Consider the following 10,962-nt stretch of genomic DNA (forward strand, 5'->3'; position numbering starts at 1 on the left):
AATAAATTACGTGAATAGTTCCTTATATACAGTTATATCACTATTACCTGTTTTTTTACACGGTGATCAATTGCATTAACTTCGTTAAATTTATTTTCTTTTAAACGTTAATAAAAAAAGAAAATTTGTAAAAATACAACGTCACCTTAACCTAAACGTCTATTAAACTATCTATTGTACCCGGAGCTCTGGTGACAGTTTTAATTTATGCACAAACAGACAAATCGATCGCGATTAAACACGTACAATTTTTTTGTGTTTTCGAGAGATGCACGGAAAGCACGTTCAATTTTGTTTTTATGAAGAGAAATAACGATAAATGTTTATAGTATTTAAGTATACAATTTTTTTCTTTATAACATTTCGTTTAGGCGTATTATTATATTTACCCAGGCACGCTATAAAGAGATATGGATTTTAATTAGACTGTGACGAAGGTGAAATGTATAATGGAAGGTTATACGTTTGATATTCTTACTTTGAAATCTATCTGGACTGGTCTATACCAGTCCAGATAGATTTTCAAACATAAAAAATATTTATAAAGAATGAAACCGATTGAAAGAGGACGATATAACAAAAAGGAGAGGAAAATTAAGGTTGGGAAATGGTAGTGCGTGAGGCAGTTTACGGCCAAGAAAATGTTCAAGTTCAATGGCATAGTTGTGGGTAATAAGCGAGCGAAGCCGCGGGCGGAATGCTAGTACATGTATTGTTTGTTGCGTTACTGTTTCGTAATTGAACATTATCATAGTGTATTTACATAATAATATAGTGAATTAGATGCAGAGGCACATAAATTTAATATAAATTCATGACGGTAATCATGTCATAAAAATAATACGTTTTTATGGTATTTCATTATTTTTTGGTTGAATCGTTTACATGTTTATATTAATATTTTGGGTATTCATAATAAATATTTACACCGCGGTGAATCTAAATATTTATAACTCAAAGGTGACTAACTGACATAGTGATCTATAAACTTACAGCCCTACTGGACTGATTGGGCTGAAATTTGATAAGCAGATAGCCGCTATTATAGCGGCTATCTGCTTATCAAATTTATTAGTAGGCATTCGCTTAGAAGGATTTTGATTAATAGGGGATGAAAGTTTGTACAGCTAGTTTCTTATAATGTCCAAATCAGTACTTTGGGGATACTGTAGCATAAAGAATGCTTACGTAAAACACCAAATTTTCCTCTCATCTTTTGAAGCGATGTGAAATAATAAAAACACAGAAAGCCCTTTATTTCATATTATATTACATTATAGCGAAACCAAAGGGTATTCCTGTTAAAATGTTAAGGCAGTAATTACAATTTTACACTAATAAAACCAACGATCAGTTTTAGGGGTTGAAGAAAACGTACGACCATCTGGGCCATTAAATATAGGCTGCAATGTCATGCCAATTAAGACGGTGTAATTGAGTTTTTTGTGGGCAATCTTTGACTGCGTCGATGAATATGGAAATAAGCAGGTACTAATGGAAATACTATGGAAATAATGGTACGTATGGTGTCACTTACTGTGTCAGAAATTTGTGGATTTTCAGCTTTAATCGTTTATTGATATAAAGAAAAAGATTATCCATTTTATACAGCCCCAAAACGCACTAAAAGAGCAAACAAGTACATAATATAAATATTCACTTTATACAAATAGGTCGTTTTTGTTCGATTGAAATAATGCGAATACTTTTAAGATCAAAAAAAAAAATACGAAGAAACATTAGAAGCAGCAAGAAGGTTTATTCATTTTGCTATTCCGAGATTATTATTTTCTGTTACCTATCTATTGTATTATACATAAATGTTTTTTAAATTTTAACAGCAAATTTTATTTCCATCAAACGAGATAGAACATACATATTTCGGATTAGCCCAAAAGTGAAGGACACACACACAATTATTTATTACCACTATTATTTTTTCACTAATGTAAGTTTCGTATGTATCCATTACTCAATAATCTAATCATAATGTTATCAAGATTTAAAATTGAAAGAAATCAATTTCTAAACATTCTTCAAAACCAACATAATTATAAAAAAATGCCAATTAAATTAGACGGTCGTGTTTGATACTACATTTTTGAAGACAAAACGGGTAGATTATCATCAACGATGCGCACGCGCCGTATCCTAGTATCCTAATTAATTCAGCGTTCGGCCGCCAGGTGGCGTGGCAGATGGACACTCGTTTGAATTTAGAATAATGTCATTATGACGTGGCACGCGGGTGATATGGTATTTGAAATCTTCTTTATACATGTTATTTTCACTTTTCGAAATCTATCCATATTAATGTTTAATAATTGGGATGTTTGTTGCGAATAATCTAAATTACTACCGAACGGATTGGATCTATGTCAAGCAGTTTTTTCTACACTAACGCTACATTATTTCTGAGCGACTTTTGTAAAAATTTAAATAATACTTGGACACCAAGAGCTAAATTTTGGGACAATAATACAACCCTTCACCAATATCAAGCTATTTTTTAGCAAATATACAAAAAATGCTTACAAACTGATGATCCAATAAGAAACGATTTTATCTCTTTTCGGTTAGCCCAGTAGTTAGGAAATAATTCCTTCTACGCCACTCAAAACGAACCACATAATTACACGTATCTTTAATCTAAGACAGTACACTACCGCAAGCGAAGCCAGGTGTAAACATTATGGTTGTATTAACATCTGTACGAAGAGCTAATAATGTTTAGAGAACCTTTGGTATATTATAAATCTTTAATAACCTGTTAAATAAGAACAATTATATTTAAGCCTGTGGTATTTAAAAAATTATACATAATTCAAAAACACTACGTTACTAATTGAGAAAAATTTTTTTAAAGATCTTTAAAATCCAAAACAAAGTGTAGTAGGCTGCTACTGCATTTTCGTCTTAATTATAACATATTGTGAAATGTTAATTATAGACGAGTTATATATAATAATATTTCACACATCAATAGTAAAGTTATATAGTAATGTAAGTATTAAAAGTAGCAAAGTTTGTGAATTTATTCGTTTATGACGTTGTCGAGACAATCTTAGTATTTTTAATTTTTAGTTTTATAGCATTGAAATGCTTTTATAAGTAGGAAATTTTTTGAAAGAATAGAAAAAAATTCGATCATGGGGCGGGATTCGAACCCGTGACCACGGGTGGCCGAGAAGCTAGGCGTTGCTATGGTTAGGCAAGAAACGCGGGTTCGAATCACGCCCCGTGATCGAATTTTTCTATTCTTTCAAAAAATTTCCCAATCTTAGTATTTACCAAAGCGATTTCAAACTTTCTTTCACTGTTGGATTTGGATGTGGTAAGCTTTATATGTACTATGGGCGAAACCGGGGCAGAACGAAAGTATGTCAAAATGATTACACTTCTTTTTTCTTTGATTTTAATCATAGGTAACATAACTTTTTGCAATTTAATCACCATATAAGAACGCTTCAACTAGTCTATATCTTCGAAGCTCTATAATCGTCTTCGCTGCAAGTTTAAGACAAGGGGTAGTTCCAAATTAACTATTTTCCAATTTAATGGACACCTGGAATCACCCTCAAGATGCAATGGAGTTTATACCACCCCTAACGTTAATCCGACCTCAGGGTCGTCTAACAGTTATAACGATTATAACATAATTTATTGTTATACGTTTTAAGTATTGGTAACAACTGAATTAAAAAATAAATATACTCAAGAACAACTCATGAAAATTTGCTCTGTATGTTCGTGTATAATGCTTCGGCAAGAATTGGCCAGCTTGCACTGGGGAAGTACCACACCACCACAGAAAACCGGCGTGAAATAATAGCTTGCTATTGTGTTTCGTACGTCGAGTGGGGGAGCCGGAAGCCTATTTCCTTCCCCTCGCTCTTCCCAGTCCATTCCTTCTTTCCAGTCAACAATCCTTTCCTTATCCCTTATCCCTTAAAAGCGGGCAGCTTATTCTCTGCGGTCTGAGCCTCTGCGAATGTTTATGGTCGGTGGTGATCATTTACCATCAGGCGAACCACCAGCTCAATTGCCCGCTATGACATAAAAAAAAATATATGTATGTATATTTGAGTCAATTAAAACAATATTCTGTGATCATACAAAGATATTTATTGAAGTAAAATCAAGTTTGATTTAAAAGTACATGAAATAAAATGTTGCTGAACTGAAATATAATTGTTTTTATTAGTATTTAGCTGTTACAGACAGCTGTTTGCTGTATGCACTTATACTTTTTATTTGTATTTAGCTGTATGTATGTTTGCCCGTTTTTATACATGTCTTTCAAAATTTTTCTACATATACGAGCAGTGGTAACGCAGTGACAAGTAATGACTCAGTAACCGTTTTCTTCAAATAATTTATACAATATCAATATCATTCATGCTTCAGTCCGCAATAGAAATCGCGTAATAAAACCCGTATGTCTATAACCAAATAAAGACTATTACATTTGCCAGTGACCTAAGCATGTATCCCGGTAATTAATGGAAACCCTAAGGGGGATATTACAATATCATTTATCTTGGATGATATGTCTATACTATGTGTCAATTTTGGATAATGTCATATAGAGATATTATTTTTTTATTAAATTAAAGCGGATCAAATATATAATCACTTATATGATCCAAGAAAATAGATATAAGAAAGTGAAACATCCGCTTAATGAATCTGTCGTACTGATAATATTATTTAACTTTAATAAATTGTGAATATTTAAATTAAATAACGAATTTTCCAATAATTTCGTAAGTATATACAATGTTTCTTTTTTACGTAACTAACCTCAATAGATACGCATCTGCCCCCGGCCCTTGCCCCCACATCGTTGCGTTGAATTTGCATACCGCAGATAACCAGCCCTTTTCGACGGTTTTCGGTTCGATGTAAAAATATACCTATGAAATACCTCAAATGTTTACTATTGCTTTTTTTTATCTGATTAATAATTTGTAAAAAGTTTCTATATCTTTCGTCGAAAGAGACACAAATAATAAACTAATTAACCTACACACGTACACGAGTACTTGTATCTGACATTCCTGTATGATTTTAACTATTCAATGAACTATTGATTAAAGTGAATAGGAATTCGTGAAAATACAAACATCTCGTATAATATTATACACTTACTCGTACAATTATTATTGCGCGTTCGCGATGCGCTAATTTTATGTTGTTTTCATTATATATTTTCTATTGCTATATTATGTTCCACGTTTTTGCTTTATGTATTTAAAAACCGCCGAATTATTTTTTATTTACGTTCCTCTTATCATGATATGAAGACATGAATAATTTATTAAAGAACAAAATAAAAACTCTTTTTTTTATTTCTTATATTTGATGACACTACCGCCACCTTTTCATGTGCGGATTAACTAATATTTCTCAGTTAAGTTACCGCCCTCTAGCGATGTAAAGCAAAAATAATTTCCAAAAAAATATGCAGATATTGCTAAAATCCTTGAAACATTCTTGTTTTTAAAGGTCAAATACGTAGCTAGGAACGTTGAAATTGAAATCTATGTTATCTGTGCTATTATGTATTTCATAATTAGAACGATTATTTGAAAAAAGTGATTATAACAACAATTTTAAAAATGAAATTTCAATAGTCACTATATGAAAAAATATATGCCTACATATATTTTTTACAGAGAATCTTCCCGTAGGTAATATACTGTTACAAATTGAATGAAAATGAATGTCCGTTAGTGAAAGTAGTGATTGCTCGAATAACTAGGTTAAATAACATAGAATGGTAAAACTCATTTCGAAATGTATATAATTTAGACAATTGAGTGAGAATTTTATACTGATCATTATATATTTACAGTTGACGCACACAGCACCAAGATTTATTAATTAAATAACATACTAAGTTTTTTTTTTCAACAATATCAACTATCGACATTATAGCAATCGATATTAAGCTGTATGTTAAAAACAAAATATCTGACTTAGCACCCGAAGTATACTCTTAAAAGATTAACAATGAAACAAAACGAAAGGTGAAGATCACCCCTATCAAAATTTATAACCTCCAAATCAACTATTAAACACAATATCTCCTCAAACATCTGCAATCTATTCAACATATAAAATCGCCACAACAGATGCACAAACTTGCAACAATAGGTAATCAAAACAGAGGCCCTGCATCGAAATATCACCCTTTTGTAATTACGCGCCTTTTTGACCGACCCACAGATTATAAAAAAAAAACTTTTTGTTCTGTGGACGTTGCGTAAAAAAGTTAAATGAACTCTAATTTGGCTTTGTTGTGACAAAAATGAAAAATTGTGTTCATTATAAGTATTATATCTGGCACGCGCCATTGTTATAATTTGTTAAGACGAAAATCTTGTTCTAACAACGGATGTTGATTAAGTTGGGTTGCTTTATATTAATAACAATATATTATTATACAACACATGTAAGCTAAAAGCTTATCTTCATATTTTATCATAATAATATAGCCTTTTATTATTTATTTCTATATAATAAATTAATTAAAACATCAGCTGATGCATAAACAAAAATATTCATATTTCGTTTCAAGTCGAATTACACACGCACAAGATGTGTGTGATTCAAAAAATTAATGAAAACACCATGAAATATAAAATTAATTCTTTGTATACAGAGATAATTACACATACTAGATTATAACGCCTTTACCGAATTACGAGCTAAGACTATTATCCTAAGCGACGTCTTTAAGCACAGCAGCAAAACTTTTCAAACAACACGAAAACGGGAGTAATTTTTTAAGCGTTTCATTAATACCTTCATAACTGCATAAAATGCCTATGTTTTAGTATGATTGCAGTTGTTTTAGATTTATTCCCATTTTTATATACAATATAGTTTATAATATCTATAATTTTTGTAATTCACTAAGTTGATACGTGCTAACTTAATTGCATGATATATGTACAGTTTTTCTTATTTACCTTTGCACAGGCTGGACTAATTTATTTTGATATAATTGCCTATGATAAATCACGAGTGAATATTTACTTTTATATAATTTTACACTATTATGTTTTTTTTATATTGAACAATTAGAATACAATAAAAATTATAATTTCACGTACCATCCTCGAAACACTTTTAAAGGCGAAGATAAGACGCTATCCTTTTGTGCTATGACAATTTCCAAAGGATCGAAGAATTCAACCTACTTCACTTCTTCACAACCGTTTTAAAAGAAAAGAAGTTTATATGAAATCATTTATGAATACATGATCTTATATATGAAAAAAAAAAGTTGAAACCATATTATTGGTTTACACTACTAAGTATATTTTAGTCAGAAATCCTACCATTGAGATTCCAAACGTTTAACCAGAATATTAGTCTACATAAAGCTGTTTGTGAATATAGCGTATACTTTAAGATTTAAAACAGTGAAATGATGGATAGTACCTAATCTTTCTCTTCTTTTTTTAATTATTCTTCTAGAGATAAAACCAAAATGAAATAAAGAATGTAAAATTCTGTGCGCCTTACACTTTCTTAAAATGAAGACGTCGATCTTAATCCTATTATCCTACTAGTCCTACTATATTAATAAATAACCTACTAATATTATAAATGCGAAAGTTTGTAAGGATGTTGTTGCTCTTTCACGCTTAAACTACTGAACCGATTGCAATGAAATTTGGTACATGACAGCTGGACAACTGGAATAACGTATAGGCAACTTTTTATCCCGATATTCCTACAGGACTTACGCGGGTGAAACTGCGGGGCGCAGCTAGTTGTCTGTCAATACTAGAATATAACAAAATTTGTAAACAAAATAGTTGTGCTATAGTTAATTCTTGAAATTTTTGCAAATGGAATATTTTATGCTCCGTGCTCATGTGTTTTAAAATTCAAAAAAAGAGGGTTTCATTTTTTATATTACATTGATTTATCCATGATACTTGAATTTACGACACTGGTGTGATATTTTATTTGGCAGATTCGGGCATTCGTTTAAAGTTTATTTGTAAGGGTTTAATAAATATGTTTTGTAATAACATTTGAAAGTATGCATTTATTAAAATAATATCAAATTATTATTATAGAAAATATAATATTACATTTCCTTGCAACTTTTATGTACACAATTCTTAAAAGGTTTCCCCAAATTTTACAGTAACATAAAAAATTAAACACCATAAAAAACGGGTTGATATCTCCGAACGGTAAATGAGAAATTCCCATTGTATTGATAAATATCTCGTCGTATTAGTCACAGGCGACTCCCGGATGAGTCAACATTCAACCTTTTATTATTTCTGGATAAAGGATTTTTGATGAGCAACATTTTGAGGCCTTATTGCCTTATGAGGTATTAATGTGTGTAAGTGGATTGTAATCTATGGAATGTAAATCTTTATAAGGTTTTTAGTACTTATGTTACGGTAGTTAATCTTTCATGTCATTGTGTTTTCAGATATAAAAATCTGTTTTATTTACGTATTGTATCCAGGGGTCTTAGGAAATCAAACCTCCGAAACGTTAAAATTTTATATTTAATGTGTTTTTGTACAAACTTATATTATCAGATGATAGCTTTGCCCACAACTTGGTTCGCATAGGAGCTGATCGCTATTTCCAGTTTTCTTTTGCAATTTGCAATAATTTAATTTTATTCCCTTGAGCTCATTAAGCTGTATACTCCAATCTTAATATTATTGCAAAACGCAAAGGTGACCGACGGATCTAACAACTCCCGCCTAAAGTACTGGACCGATGGAGATGAAATTTAACATGTAGATAGTCTCTATCAGGGAGTCATCCGCTAAAAAAAGGATTTTGGCAAATTCTATCCCAAAAAGGATAAAATGGGGGGGATAAAAATTTGTACAACGAGAATAAATTTATGATTATGTTATTAATGAATTCAAGTAGGCCTATACTGTTAAAACAAACTTTTTACCTCAATCCTGATATTTATTTCTTACACCTTTATAATTTTAGCGATTAACGATCATATTACTAAGACCAAAATCAAAGGAAAATGGGTATATAATAAAACAAAGAAATAATATTATAATTAATTTAATTTAAAAGCGTATTAAAGTATTATAACAACATTCCTAATCTAAAACTTAATATATATGGTTTTACAGTACAATGCACTTTAAAACACCTTTTTATATTTATATGAACTTCTTACAAATGCTGATTTTCGCGCTACTTAGATATTCGACATTTGTAATTTATTCTTCTAGAAAGAGTTTCCATGGGATGTTACAATATCATCTTTTACAAACTTATATGACTGACAATGGAATTGATGAAACATGACGTTGTAAACCCTTTTCTTGAAAGCCGGTCAAAGAATCATGAGTTTTACAGTTGAATAGAAATAGTAATATTATATTTGTATGATATTTGATACAGTAAATCTAGGGTTTCATGATATATTCTTACTAATATTGGAAATGCGAAAGTAGATCTGTCTGTCGCTTTACGCGTAAACCACTCAACAGATTTGGATGTGATTTGCTACATATAGTTTGATACCCAAGGAAGAACATAAGATAGCTTTCCTTTGACAACGCGGTTCAAACGCTAGTAATCAATAAATAGAAGAAAATCTTATTAATTAAGATATTTTAACATTACAATCGTAAAATATCTTAATACAAGGTAATTGTTTTCTTCTTAAGGCTTCAAATGTTCTATAAATGGAATTATATTTATATTGCTACTTTAAATATAACTCGGTAAATATATATATTCGTAACAGCACCATTAGCGCTATTACTATTAGTGATATTATAGTAATCCATTTTTCTAGAAAAGAATCTCATGTATATATTTAAAATGTGTTTTAAGTACATATTTATTATAGATGCTCTTTTACTCGTCTGATGCATGTTATTGTTAGAATTAAAGACTTTAACGGATTTTAAACGTGATTTATTTATTTAATTATTAAACCGACGTTTCGGACACTTTACAGCGAGGGTGGTCACGGAGAGAAACTCTCTCCTAACTAACTAATATAATGAATAAATCGCGTTTAAAATCCGTTAAAAACTCTTTAATTCTAAATGTATAATACTCGCGTAAAATCAAATACACGAAAATATCATGTTATTTTGACTGTTTTAAACCACCACGCTTACGTACCTTGTTCACAAAGCCCTTTCTGATTGAAAAGGTTATTTACGAAATTTGCAATTAAATTTTTACCGAAGAAATTGGGTAATATACAAAAAAACTGAATATATATATTTTTTAAACTAACAACCAAAGAATTTCCCGAATATATATGAGAAAATGATTATTTATATGAATGATTTCATATAGTGTCTCGATTGAAATATCTTATAGAATCGAAATAAATGCTGATATATAAATTATTCCCAAAGGTTTCAGTGACCTTCATATTTTTAATGACTTACTAAGAATATCAAGATATGGCTTGTAAGTTAATATAATTTGCTCAAGTCTGTTTATGCACTTTGTACCGAATAACTTAAAACAACTTAAGGACAGATTGGTAGGAAGTTCTCGCTTGAAATAAGCGAGCATATTGCAGAGATCATAGACTAGATTCTACATAAGTGTCTTATATATAGTTTTCAATTTATTGAACAATAACAAGCAGTTATAGGTATATGTTATTGGATGGCTTAGTTACTTTAACATAATCAATTACATACAAATATCTTTACCATCATCATCAGCCCATATATGTTCCCACTGCTGGGACTCAGGCCTCCTGTAAGCCACCTTCGCCGGATGGGCTATGTGTATATAAAATGCTTAATCGCCTTCAAACAGTCAAAACTAGATCTGGACATAAATGGGACATGTATGGGCTTTCACAAAAAAATAATCATCAAAATCAGTTCAGCCAGTCGAAAGCTCTGAGGTAACAAACGCAATAATAAGTATAATTGAGAACCTACTATTTGATATCCGTTGAAA

Source organism: Zerene cesonia, chromosome 27 (genome assembly GCF_012273895.1).
Source record: "Zerene cesonia ecotype Mississippi chromosome 27, Zerene_cesonia_1.1, whole genome shotgun sequence".
Lineage (NCBI taxonomy): Eukaryota > Metazoa > Arthropoda > Insecta > Lepidoptera > Pieridae > Zerene > Zerene cesonia.